General features: G+C 38.8%; 1 protein-coding gene and 1 long non-coding RNA gene across 2 annotated transcripts in view; one reads left to right on the forward strand and one right to left on the reverse strand.

The window, feature by feature from the left end:
* Window positions 1-14,658, forward strand: part of UMAD1 (UBAP1-MVB12-associated (UMA) domain containing 1) — a 221,145-nt gene that overhangs the window by 128,756 nt on the left and 77,731 nt on the right. The window lies entirely within an intron of this gene.
* LOC125157007 (uncharacterized) overlaps window positions 1-14,658 on the reverse strand; it is a 113,257-nt gene that overhangs the window by 25,518 nt on the left and 73,081 nt on the right. The window lies entirely within an intron of this gene.

A 14,658-nucleotide genomic window follows, 5' to 3' on the forward strand; every position in this document is an offset into this window, starting at 1 on the left:
CCTATTTGTTACATTCCATGATCACTTACTTAGTTATGTCTACCAGATTTCTCTATTGTAAAATTACTCATTCTCTCTTTATGATCTGTATGTGGGGAGTGGTGCTTTCAGACTGTGTAATATCCTGTTTCTTATCAACCTCCCACCCACTAGTTTTAGCATCTATCTAGGCTTCTTGGCTGAATTAATTATTACTGTGACAGTTGCCAAATGGTGATCTTCTAATTCCTTCATTCCTTCTGCATTCATCAGTTGGCATTCCACTGCAAGGAATAGCTTCCTTCACTTCTTTTTTTATTAATTCTTTTATTTATATGAGCATGGGTACATGGATTTTGAAAATTATTTTCTGATTTATGGATATATTTTCTCATTTATTTATTTTGAGAGAGAGAGAGAGAGAGAGAGAGGAGGGACAAAGAAAAGAGGAAGAGAGAGAATGCCAAGCAGGCTCTGTGCTGTCAGCATAGAGCCCAATGTGGGGCTCCATCTCATGACATGGGAGATCATGACCTGAGCTGAAACCAAGAGTCAAATGCTTAAACGACTGAGCCACCCAGGCAACCCTGGATATTTTTAATGGATTATAGTCTTTTGTTGTCATTACTTATTTTGATGCTTAAAATGTCCCAGACTTGGCCAATGGGAGCCCCTTCAAATTGTCCTCCTCATTGTTTGAGCCCTTTATGGCAGAGATGTTCTAGATCCATCTTCACCCTGCTTGGACTCCAGCAGTCTGAACCACACCATTGCTGCCACAGTCTCCCCAACATCCTCCTCTCCTCACCTGGGCTCTGAAATCCTGCCACTGCCTACCTGCTGGGACTTGATTCTTCAGGAAGGGAGAGAAGGAGCAAGAGTGACCTGGATGGATGGATGGATGGACAGATGGATAGACACATAGGCTGACTGACTTTCAAAAAAATGTTCTTCCCATAAAAATTGGGAAGTAAAAGACTATCTCACCAATCTTACAGGGAAACAGATATTTGGATAATCAGAAATGATGGATATGCCCCACATAATTTACTTATTTTAATTTTGGAATGTGTCTTAGTCCATTTGAACTGCTATAACAAAATGTCAGAGACTAGGTAGTTTATAAACAATGGAAATTAATTTTTCACAATACAGAAGGCTGGAGAGTCCAAGATCAAGGCACCAGCACGGTTGCTTTCTGGTGAGGGCTCTCCTCATGGTTCAGAGCAGGTATCTGCTCCCCATGTCCTCACCAGGTAAGAGGGGCTAGGGAGCTCTGTGGGGTCTCTTATATAAGGCACTAATCCTATTCATGAAACCTCTATCATCATGACTTATGTACCTCCCAAAGGCCCCACCTCCTAATACCATCATCTTTGGGGGGTTAGGATTGCAACATGAATTTTGAGAGGACACATTGAGACCATAGTAGAATGATTCTGTTGTCTACTCATGTTTGAAAATGGGTCCACTTACTATTTTGAGAACTCAGGGCCTAAACCAACCTAAATTCTCCAGTTCTTTTAATCCCACTTCTGTTATATGGTCTCCCAGTCTGAGAAACGTCTTCCTAAGTCCACTATTTGGTATAATTTTAGAGTCAGGCTTAACAAGAAACCATATTCTTTATGCTTTTCCTGCCAGCGTCTTCTGTCCTATGATGTGTAAGTAGATGCATGGTCTATAGATCATCTGGCCCTATACAGAGAAGTAAGTTTATAGTAGTTTCCTCCTCAGGAAGCCTTGTTGGGAGAGCTGGGGTTTTTTTGTTTTTTGTTTTTTGCTTTTTTTTTTTTTTTTTTTTTTTTGCTTTTTTTCTTTGATTGTTAGGCTCTCCCTATTGCCTTGTTCTCACTGGGGCTGATGTGCCTTCCGGTAAGGTGAGGAGAGAGAATCTTGATAGCAACAGGTAGGAGGTTTGCTTTATTAAGTGTGGAGGTGGGTGAGGTAGGGAAGTTCAGAAGACAAGGAATCAGATTGAGACAGGTTGATTGGAATGAGGCAGCTCCTCTGAGACGACTTTGCATAACAGAGCTGGTTGGTTAATATGTTTGTCTTTCTGTCCTAGTCTTTTAAGCCTTAAAAAAAAAAAAAGGAGCTGCTTGAGATTGGAACTTTTTTTTAATGTGTTGCAATTAGGCACATGTCCAAATGAATCCTAGTTTCACTAAGCCTGCCCGTAGAAACTACTGAGTTTATTTGAAATCACTGAGTCATGAAGGTATAAATATATAGTGAGGGTTTACTAAACAAACCCTGATTTCAAGAATATCAAATTTATGAAACTGAGCAATACTGTGGAATTAGGAAGTAATAAATTAGAAATATAAGTTTAAAGCACATAAACCATCTTCAATTTTCCTAACTTTAAGATGGCAAATAGTTATACTGTTTAACCAGTCATGAAATGAGCGAATCCTTCTTTACAAACTGAAAGAATTGTAGATTCTTTTGAACATTACAACTATTTTTAGAGACATTTTGTATCACAAATATATTAGTATATATTCTAATGTGGTACTATGTTTTTTTAAAGAAGATATTGTAAAATTTATTAAATACACACCAGTGAACTTACAAATACAGCAATGAATACCATAAGATAAATAAAAATATTTTATCAGAAGTCCTTTGGAATCCCAACTACCATTCCTATTTCATGCCATTATCTTAAACTCACTGTAACTACATAGAACCCAGTAAAAATCTCTTCTCTGATTTCAAAGTCACTATTGACTCTTTGTCCTTTTGGTTCTACCCTTAACAAACTGCTCAGAAGTGTTTCCAAGTATTTTACAGCTGGTCTACCTCTTGCTTCCTTGTTACAGAAATCTTGTCCAAACTTGACATCAGAGCTGTGCTTATTGATCTCTCCTTAAGCCTTTTGTTCAACCTCTTTCACCCAGTCCTAAGCGCTATGAATAAATTTATTTCCTTTGACCAATCATGGTGCATCCTCTTCAGCTTCCTTTACAATGTCCTTTTGACAATGCCACGTTTGCAGTAATGCATCAGTCAGAAAATAGCTATTTCCTAAGGGCCTACCATGTCCATTCTTGGTACCGGTCACCATACTAAATGCTGGGAGTATTGTGACAAATAAAATAAACACATCACTGCCTTGGTGGAACTGTCAGTCTAGTGGGAACAACAGCTAATTAAACAAGCGAGTGTGTACAGTTAAATGATTGCAAATGTGTGAGGTGCTTTGGAGAGGAACAAGAACATACGGGAGTGTGGAAAGGGGGCATGGGTTAGGGAGGTGGAAGCTGAGATGTGAAGACTGAATAAATATTAGCTGATTGAGGTGTGGGTTGAGAAACATTTCAGGCAAGTAATGGTCTTTGCCCTTTTCATCATCACTTTTCACCCTCTAATGAAGCAAATTCTCTTACTGTTATCCATGCCACTCATGGTCATGAATGCTTCTTCCTTCTTAATAGGCTTTTCCTTTTCACCTTTCTGGTTTTGTGCTATTAGCCTGTTTTGGAGCTCCTGAGGTCCTAGTCTCGGGCTTTTAAAGTCTCATTTGCCCATTGCCTCCTCCCCTGTTACTCTCTTTTTTCCTTCCATTAACTCCGTTAATCTCATAGGTGGGATTTCTGTGGGAAAGCACAAGCCAGCAGTGAGCACCTTAGAAGTGATTTGTTAAAAAAAATTTTTTTTTAAATAATTTAAAGGGGCGCCTGGGTGGCTCAGTCGGTCAAGTGTCTGACTTCAGCTCAGGTCACGATCTCGCGGTCCGTGAGTTCGAGCCCCACATCGGGCTCTGGGCTGATGGCTCAGAGCCTGGAGCCTGCTTCCAATTCTGTGTCTCCCTCTCTCTCTGCCCCTCTCCTGTTCATGCTCTGTCTCTCTCTGTCTCAAAAATAAATAAACGTTAAAAAAAATTAAAAAAGAAAAGAAGTGATTTGTTGACATTGAACCCCTTCCCCTGAACACCTGGATTTCATTGTCTACAACCTCCCCTCCTCATCCTAGTGACATCAGAGCTTAAGGTGATGGAAAAATGTCTGTTCCCTAAAGGAAGTTTCGGGCTTTTTGTTTTGTTTTGTTTTGTTTTTGCTTTAGAGCATTAAAGGGTATGCACGTTAACTGTGAGGTTGTATAATCTATAATTGTGTTCTATCTCTATATCTGGTACTTTATATTTTAGGTTTCTTGATTCAAGTTACTCAGAAGTTTCTATTTTTATAACCAGCAGTTGAGATGTTTAAGGACAGCATATTGGTATTCCCCATCACTAACACTGTGTTGTTTACTGTGAGGACAGATAAGCTTGCAGGTACATGTCGACAGAAACAACTTCGTTGTACTAGTGCAGAGAGGCCAAAATGTGCTCTCCTGACATTGGTTCTTAGTTTTTACTGCAGTGCATTGGAATTGGACAGCTACTCAAACTGTTGCTTACAGCCAGGCCCTTTATTGAGCCATAACCAATTCTGTGGCAGAGAGACAGAAAACACAACTTCCTTCACTTGATTTTCCTTTTTTCTTTAAATGTGTGAATTTATTAAAATAAAAAGAATATGGAATAAAGATTAATATATATGAGAACACTTATTAAAATGAAACTAGAATAAATTATAAAATAGAGTATTAACCGGTAGTAGACATATCTTTAACTTCTATCACTTTATCGTTCTAAGAGGATAATCTATCTTATTTTTAAAATGTTTTATATTTAGGGGCACGTGGGTGGCTCAGTCAGTGAAGCGTCTTGATTTCGGCTCAGGTCATGATATCATTGTTTGTGGGATCGAGCCCCGTGTCGGACTGTGCGCTGGGCTGGACTCTGTGCTGAGCTCAGCGTGGAGCCTGCTTGCAATTCTCTCTCTGCCCCTTTCCTGCTTGCAGGTGCGCGTGCGCTCGCTCTCTCTCTCTCAAAATAAACATTTTTTTAAGTGCCTTATATTTAATTGTGGTAAAATACACATAATTTTACCATCTTAACCATTTTTAAACATACAGTTCAGTAAAGTACATTCAGAGTGTTGTTACTCTTTCTTTGCAAAACTCATACTCTCGTGCCTATTAAAACATCTTTCCATTCCTCCCTCCCTCCTGCCCTAACAACCACCATTCTACTTTCTGCCTCTATGAATTTGACTATTCTAGGCACCTCATATAAATGCAATCATACAGTATTTGTCTTTTTATGACTGATTTATTTCACTTAGCATAATGTCTTGAAGGTTCATTCATGTTGCAGCATGTGTCAGAATTTCCTTCCTTCTGAGGCTCGATAATGTTCCATTGTGTGCATGTATCATATTTTGTTTATCCATTCATCTGTTGATGGATGCTTGGGCTACGTCCACCTTTTGGCTCCAGTGAATGCTGCTGTTCTCAACATGAGTGTACAGATACTTCTTCAAGACCCTGCTTTCAGTTCTTTTGAGAACTTACCTTATTGAGCCCCAACCTTAACACAGAGACACGTACTCTCTACATATTCAAACAATGTGGGAAGGAAGGAGAGGAGGAGGGAGGGGACAGTCATTCCAAAAATTAGGCAGATGGTAATCTGTCAGCCATCTAAGGTTATCTAAGTCTGTTTCAGTGTTTCTCCAAGTGTTATTCATGAACTACCTGCATTAGAATCTTCTGGAACGCTTGCTAAAACTTTTGACTCTTAAGTAAGTGTTTCACCAGAGTTCACAAGTCTAAATGTCTTGTGAGACTCAGGAATTTGCACCCCTGGTGATCCTTACACACACTGAAATGTGAGACGTACTGCCCCACTGGGAGGGAGATGTCTCAGAATTTACCTGTGTTAATGCACGTCAAGGCTCTGCTCTCTGCCTGACTGTGGGGCACATTCATCCCCGGCTATCCCATGATGCACTTTCTTTTCCACTCTGTTTATATATTTAAATAAATAAATGCACTTTCTTTTCCAATATATATATATATATATATATATATATATATATATATATATACATATACACACACATATACACACACACACACACACTATATAAGTTTCATAAATATAGCAAAAGGATGGCCAGGCCTGAGCTGGCAACCCTGAACTTTGATCTGGGCCCTTTTTCATTCAAGGCCCTTCTTCTTCAGGATGCTAAGTGGTGATTCACTGTGGCTGTCTGCCTGCTTCAGTAAGGGGCCAGTAAACAGGTTAGGACTTCCTCAGGCCTTGTGGTGTCTAGGTTTACCTGTTTCTTAAAGGGACCACTTCTTTTTTTTTCTTATGTGAATATTTTAAAGATAACACAGTGTATTGTGATCCTCAGGATAGTGATTTCACACATTTATGTTGTATAACCAAATGACAAGTGTGACATCTTCAATAAAACCAACCAGGTTCTTCTGCATTTTGAAATCAAACTCTTGGTCTTTATCCAGTTACCACATCATGCCACCTCATCCTATCTGCCATGTATAGCTTTGCTTCTAATTGTGATCTGTGATTTGCAAGTGATTCTTTTAATACCAGCTTTTCTTCAAATAATGTTGATGTATTTTCAGAAATATTGTCTTCAGACTTTTGTGTGATATAAGACCATGTTTAATATTTGACTTCCATTAAAAGTAATGATACTGATGGATATATACATATACACACACATATATGTATATATACATATATATGTGTGTGTGTGCATATGTATGTATATGTGTGTGTATATATATGTATATATATATGTATATATGTATATATATATATATACATATATATACACACACATATATATATAATGAAAGGCACGGTCACTGTAGTGGGGGCAAAGCCCTATTAATGAAATTTGGTTTTGTTACAGCTGGCCACCTTTTTCACAGGGTGCTCCATAAAACTTTCTATTCCTTAACAACTGGGGACTCCCATAATTTTTAGTTTTTGGCTTGTTTCTACAGCCAGTTTTTGTGATTTGCATTTGCTGGAGTTGTAATCCCTTCCAGAATGTAAATGCTGTGAGCCTGGGGACAGGACTGCACTAGTTCACATGGTGGCCAGCATGATATATGTACACAGCACGTGTTTAACAAATATTTCTTGATTGAATGAAACTTGAAGCTGATTAGATTTCATATACCGCTCTTATTGTTTCTGCTAGGTAGTTTCTTTGCAGTTTTCTATTAGACTAAAACCCTTCTATCAGTCTGAGAACTCCATTTCAAGAGATTGAAAAGCTTACCAATCTAATATCTCTGATTGGGCCAATTGATGCTACGTTTGAAACATACATTGGATCTCATGGGATCACTTATTTTTCTATGTTGAAAACGGACTGTAGAGAACCCCTGACACCCACCAGTAATTTCACAAATTTATTCTGTTGGTTGGTAAGGAGACTGAACACTCTGACTGTGAGTGACATGATGTCAATACGTCTCCTACCTAGGGTGCATTATTAGTGATAGATCAATGCCATCATTTTACCTACAACAGGCATCGCATTTGAGTCTGTGTCTCAGGATACCAGATAACCTAGTAGAGTGAGCCTACCCTTTTCTATTTACAAATTTTGGCCTCAGGCCATACACACTGAAAATCCTTTTTGTGTCAGTCCTGTTTGTTTTCACAGAGCCTATAGAACCTGTTGTCAGTGGAAGGCTCAGAGCAGCCCTTTGTAGAGCTTTCTTTCAACAACATTTTGCCATCCAGAGTCAGGAATGGTCAACCGAACTTACTCTTGTAGTATATAAGTATATTCACATTGAGGAAAGAGAGTAATAAAAATCCTTTGAAGGCAGATTTGTACAGCATAATGCAATACTGTACAAAATTAATTGGGGGTGGGATGGGGTGGGGCTTTTGCATCTCTAGTCTTCGAGTCCAAAAGTAAGAATACATGGGTTTAACTGTTGAACATAGTGTTACAGCTTAATTGATGTTTCTGGTTGTTTTGAGATCTTCCAGAAAAATTATTACCCATAGCTACAACGTAACAAGACTCAGACCTAAAGATATCTGTGAAATCCCAGGAAAAGTTAATTAAGAGCAGGCCAGTAGGACTGATCAGTGGGTCCAACCTCAGATTTGCTGATATTTTTACTTCCCTGAGTAAATGTATTTCAGTACTCAGTGTGACCTTAAGTTCTTAAAGTAGTAAGCAAGATTTTAGCTGTGTGATTTTAATGGCAGCCAGAAGATTAAAATCTAACATGATGCCTAAAAGTAGTGTACAAATATATATTAAGATCCACACTAATGTTGTGAAAAGTAGATTGTTCTGTTGAACCCTTAATTTTTTTTCATATTTTAACAAGCATTCGGGGGTGCCTGGGTGGCTGAGTCAGTTAAGCATCTGACTTCAGCCCAGTCATGATCTCACAGTTGGTGGGTTCGAGCCCTGCTTAGGGTCCTGTGCTGACAGCTCTGAGCCTGAAGCCTGCTTTGGATTCTGTGTCTCCCTGTCCCTCCCTTGCTCATGCTCTGTCTGTCTCTCCCAAATAAATAAACATTTTTTAAAAATTTAAGTATTTTAACAAGCATTTAGAATTCATTCTTTTTATCAGCCATTACTGTGTGTGTAGAACTGTCTTTCTTATCTGTTCCCCTCACCAAACCCTCCACAGTCAAATAAACAGATGTTTATTGACTTCTGTTATCAGAATGATGACACTGTATCAGTTGTATCCTGTCCTTAGTGAATTTGGGGCATAATAATTTTGGTAAGATGTTCTTGGTGTCCTCTTAATTTGCTCTTCTTTAATTTCTAGTCAGCTTGAACCCTTTGCCATTTTGGTTTGCTAACTTCGTTCTTCCTTCTGTGGCTTAGCCGATTGCTCTTCTTGATTCTTCCCCCCCCCCCCCCCCCACCTTGGGGTTAGAACAGTTGTCATCAGAATCCTGACCTAACAGCAGTGGGCTCCTGGGCAGGGCATGTCTTGAGCAATTAGTACTTGTGCTTTCATCCATTCTTCATTATAGTGGAAAATAAGGAGCAAAAGGATAGTGTTGGAAAACATGGAAGGGAAAACTAATCCAAACTGGAGGAGACTCCAGTGTGAAGTGTATTAGGCAGAGTTGGAGAACTCAAGTTTTGATAAGTAATGGGAGGCAGCGTGAGATTATGTAATGATCTGGCATTGTCAGCGGACTTGGATTCCAACACTGGGCCTGCCATTCTTACGTGGATATAATAAAGCCTACCTCACAACACTGCCAAGAGCACTAAATGAGATTACACATGAGGCTTCTCCTATCCTCTCTCCTCTGGGGCGGGTAACGACAACAGCTATGTGACAAGGGCAGAAGCACAGAGGACTATGCTTAAGATGAAACCTTTATCTTCCCCAACTCTACTCCCCGCCCCGGCTTCTTTGCAGTTAGCATTTAACATGTTCTCTCGTTTTCATCTTTGTAGCAGCCTTATTATGTATCATTCCCATTTTTCTGATGAGGAAATTGAGGCTCTGAGAAGTTAAGTACCTTGCACAAGGTCATGGATTTGGTAAAGGATTAGGGTCGAGTTCTGTCAGATTCCAAAGCCATTCCCTTGACACACCGGGCTGCCTTGTATAATGAGTGTGTGACTGAAGAATGAAAAGGAGCTAATGGAGTGGCCATTCCACTGTTCTTTCCACTACTTCACTTGGTGAATGACTAATAAGCAAACACTCCCAGAGGGTATTTGCATTTTAAAAGAGGAGCTCATTAACCCTAATGAATCTCTAATTGGCGGAATATGTGGGGGAGATATTTCTGATCACTGGGGCTTTCTCCTGTGTCTTCAAGGTGCCTGGCTCTCCTGTTCTCCTCTATGGATTATCAACTCTTCTGGAATCAGAAGTATGTAGTAGAATGCAGACACGTCCTGCTAGTCCGCCCCAAATGCCATTGGATAAACTGACAAGGGGGTTGTGAAAAGATAGCGAAAAGAAAATAAGTGTAGGTTAGCACTGTGGAAAATGACTCTTTGAAAGCTGAATAACAAGTTTGGCAATTTTGAGTCTACTGAAGAGTCAGGTAAGAATGATATATTCCCTAACCAATTTTAACTTTAGAAATGTTCTATCAGCATTTCCCATGGTGTGTTCATAGACCCCTGTGAAATGTTTAATAGGTATCAGTGAATACAATGCTCCATAGTCAAATACATTGTGAAAAAAAGTTGTAAAGTTCTTTACTGAAGAATTTCTCACAGGCTTTAATATGTTAAAGTGCATTGGAAATCAACTGGAAGGGAACGCATTCTGCAGATTTTTCTCATACTTTTGACCATAGAAATATTTCTTCCATGTGAACCCCTCGAAACTAGTGTTTTGTAGACTGCATTCTCAGATAAGCAGTTCTAGATAATTCTTTTCTGGTTAAAAGAAAGAAAATAGTTTTCTGTATTCACAGCTTTTCATATTTAGGTAGGCTCCAGCCCTGTCCTCATCAGCCCATTCCCAGTCCTGTTAGACCCTAGGGTCTTCCAGCAGGTACACCTCTCTTCTTCAGATAAGATCTTACCAATTGAGGGGGGCAAACCCCAACAAGTAGAGACCAAATTCTCACTTTTATTGCCTACTGAGCTGATGTTAAAGATCTGTCAAGGACCAGATAGGTTTCTGAACCCCAAAATTAGCTTGAGCCCATCTAGTTGCAGGAAATGCTGGGCTGGAGCAGGCTTCCCCAGGTGGGAGGAGGTCCCTGTGGAGGGTCAGAGCAGACAGAACCACATGCTGCCTGGATTCCTCTCATTCTCAACAGAAGGGGAAGAGGAATGGGCAGAATCACATGCACAAGGTCCCCAAATTACCAAGCAATGGATGGGATGGTGGAGGGAGGCCTGGGGTTAATGTTACTAGATTTTCTTCCACATTCAAGGAGGCCTAAGAGTAAGGATACTCCCCCACCCCCTGTCCTGCCAAAACAAGTGTCCTCTGGGTAACCCAAATAGGCATTGGGGTTCCCCTTCCGTCACTGGGGATTTCTCTCCTTTTATCCTGCTCTTTATACCTAGTGCTCACTCTTGACCACCATTTCTCGTCTCCTTTGACCCAATTCACCCAGTAGAATAGGAACATGATGATACCCTAATGACCATCCCCTGTCTCCTCCTATAACTAAAACCTAATTCAGCCTTTTATCCTAGAAAAGGTAGAATACATATAGTCTCTAAAATAGGGATCTGGAGGGACACCTGGCTGACTCAGTTGGTAGAGCCTGCGACTCTTGAGCTCAGGGTCATGAGTTCGAGCCCCATGTTGGGCATTGAGATTATTTAATTAAAAAATAAATAAAAATAATAAATCCCCAGAGATTAGGAAACTACAGCTTGAAACTTGTTTTTGTAAATAAAATTTTATTGGAACATAGCCACATTTGTTACTTGATATATTGTCTCTGACAGTTCTCAGCCACAAGGGTAGAGTTGAGAATTTTGTGACAGAAACAGTAGGGCCCACAAAGTCTAAAATGTTTGCTGTCTAGGACTTTAAGTGGAAAAACTTGCCAATATCTAATCTAAAATATGAATGATTTTCACTTCAGCCCTTTGAGTTCCAAAAGGGCTTCCTTAGTGTGTATATTTAGGCTTTATTATTTATTCTAAATAACAACTACATTTTAAACCAAGAAAATTGCACGGTTGTAGTATAAGAGGGATTTTGCCTTTTGTGAAAGTGTTTCCAGCCTTAGAAACTTCTGGAAAAACATCAGGGGGACTGTGTTTGCTTTGAAGGATGGGAAGGAAGGAGAGAGGCATCATCAATGGAAAGGGAAGAGAACAGATAATCTATGGGGCTTATGGAAGAAGAAAAGAGTAGAGAGAAGTGTTTAGGGGCCCAGCGGGTTAGACCAGCACAAGATCCTGTGTTCAAAGCTCCCTTTCACATCCTTGGGCTCTTCTCTTCACTGTTCTCTAACTCAGATTTGATTCCTCCCACCTTGGCCCACATTCATTAGAACCTTCCACCAGACCACAGAAACCCTAGAGGTGTCAGAAGGATTCTAGGTCCAACTGTGACTGCCTTCTACTTGGGAGACTTTGGGCAAGTCACTGAGTGCCTCTGCCCCTTAGGGTTCATTCTCCCTAAACTGGGGAGACAGAGGGTAGATGGGGAGGATGTCTTACCTCACCATAGTGAGAATCAAATGTGGTGCTGTAAAAAAACAAAACAAAACAAAACAAAAAAAAACTTGGAAATGTAAAGTTCTGTGAACATGTTGGTTGTTTGTTCTTTTTAAACAGCTGACTCGCAAATGAAAACTTGTAATCTATCCAGTGTATAAATTAGAGTTAACTGACAATTTGAAAACTAAAATACCTTATATCCCATTTGTCACATGCATCTTTATTTATTGTTGAAGTATCTAACTTTCATGTAGGTTATAAAAAATTAGAGAAAATAACTGAATTTTTCTCATGATAAAATAATTCTTCAATGAGAAGAAAAAAACCTTCAAAAATCATATTTCATTGTGACCTGTTCTTTTCCATTTGTTTGTGTAGTTTTCATTCTGTGCCTTTGTTTATAGAGAATAATCTCGCAGATGGCATTTTTCCTTGTAATCAGTTATTGTCCTATCTGAGTCATCGCCAGACATGGCATTTCAGTAAATAGTGATTCTACAATCGCTTCCAGGCAGATGTGTTGTGTGATGTCAGGAACACTGACTGATAACCTTTCTGGTTATTCAAGCAGTAGGGAGAAATGGAGAAAGCTTTGTGCAGATACCCAGCTTGAAGTCAGAAAATGGCAAAGGAAGTACAGACTTTGTGTCAAATGATTTTAGCCAAAAAGTGTTTGTGTGGCTATGGGATAGAGCAGTAATCATTTTAAAAGGGAAAAACTCTTGCATAAATGACCTTTAATATTGGACGATGCATATAATAAGCATCAGGCATGTGAGTTATTAAACATACTTTGACCTCAATGTGCAGACCTTTGCATTACCTTTGCTGCTTCACGCCGCTAGCCAAGGAAATGAAACTCCCCATGCATTGGTTTTGCCACCTGTAAACTGGAGGTTGATTATCTTGTCCCTAACTTTCAGAGAGAAGATAGATTTCTGAAAAAAAAAGCTCTTCGAGATAAATGGTCAGTTTAAACAATCACTTGAAAAATCAATCAAAATGGTTTGATATGCTAGGTCACAAAAGTAGGTTGATGTAATTGGTCACTTAATAGCTATTATCTTTATTATCCAATAGATTCAACCCAAAAGTTCCTAATGCTTTGGTTTCAGTAGTATTTTTTATTTATAAATCGTTGTTTTTAAAATCTAATAAGTTATACCACAATTATAGATCCCTAGAAGCAATACACTGTAGTGGTATTTAATACAGTTGTCTTTGAGGTGAGCATCTGACTCCCAATTTTGGCTCCAGTCATGATCTCACAGTTGAGGAGATCAAGCCCCACATCAGGCTCTGTGCTGACAGGGTGGAGCCTGCTTGGGATTCTCTCTCTCCCTCTCTGTCTGCCTCCCCAGCTCTGCTCAAGTGCTTGGGATCTGTCTCTCAAAATACATAAACTTTTTAAAAAATGTTTAAAAAAATACAGTTGCCTTTTAAGTTTCACAAATATGTGTAGAAGGACCTTAACTGTATGCTCAAATATAGCTTTTATCACATGCCACCTAATATTTTATCTCAGTTTTATGGACTAGAAACTATAAGGAGAAGTTCACTAATTTATTCAGCTAGTATTTATTGAATACCTATTATGTGCTAGGTCTTGCCCAATGATAATGTTGCACATAGCTGAGAACGGAGCTTATAAACTGGAATATGCATCGATATGCTTGCATTTTAAACATTTGGTGGGGAGGACAGTTACTTTATCTTAAGTAAATAAAATACCAATTTAATGCTTCACAATGTTAGAATTTGACAGGCTAATTCTTTAAAATTTCAGTGAGGCTCTTCCCTGATTATCGCCATTGGTATGCTAAACTTTTGTGTTTCATAAAAAAAAAAAAAAAAAAAAAAAAAAAAAAAACTTAAGCTCAGCCAGGACTTGCATACTTTGTTATCTCCAATCAAGACTTGTGACCTTCCTTGTTAACAAATTCTTAACCTTTAATGTTGGCCACATCATCATCTATGAATCTTACAATCTTCCTTGTTGTGGGCATTCCTGAGCTGGCTTAATTTTACAGGAAGAGCAGTTTACAAATTACTAAACCAACCTCTCACTTTGCATTAAATAAGTAGGCTAATTGTTTCTTTCCCTACCATATTTTAATCATAGATCATTAGATATAGTTAATATATTAAAATAAGTCATTAATAAATTAAATTATGCTTATACTTAACCTATGTTTGTGTCTGTCCTATGTCCTTGGAGCCAGCCTATTACCAACTTCATTTTGTAATAGAAGCCACCCAGGCATCAGCCTTAGGAATCAAAGTATTAACTGAAGGCTAATTTATGAATTCGTTCATTGTTCTTTCCTTCTGTGAAGATTGTGTGACATTTGGTTAATTGTTACATGCAAACATCCATATCTACTTGGAGGCAAATCTACAGACACACAAGTAAACACTTATAAATAGTTAACCTTATTAAAAAAAAATAATATGGAGGACAGTTCCTATTATAGAGACTTTTAATTTGAAAGTAACTTGCCTTATTTTCCTTAAGTCATAAACTCTCCTCACTTATTTGAAATATGACTTGATTTACAAAATACGAATTCACTTGATTTTTCCAGAGTAAACCTATATCAAAGCAGGATACATCTCTGGATCTCTGGTTTACATTGTTTATATATAT

The sequence above is a fragment of the Prionailurus viverrinus genome, chromosome A2, assembly GCF_022837055.1.
Source record: "Prionailurus viverrinus isolate Anna chromosome A2, UM_Priviv_1.0, whole genome shotgun sequence".
In the NCBI taxonomy this organism is placed as follows: Eukaryota; Metazoa; Chordata; class Mammalia; order Carnivora; family Felidae; genus Prionailurus; species Prionailurus viverrinus.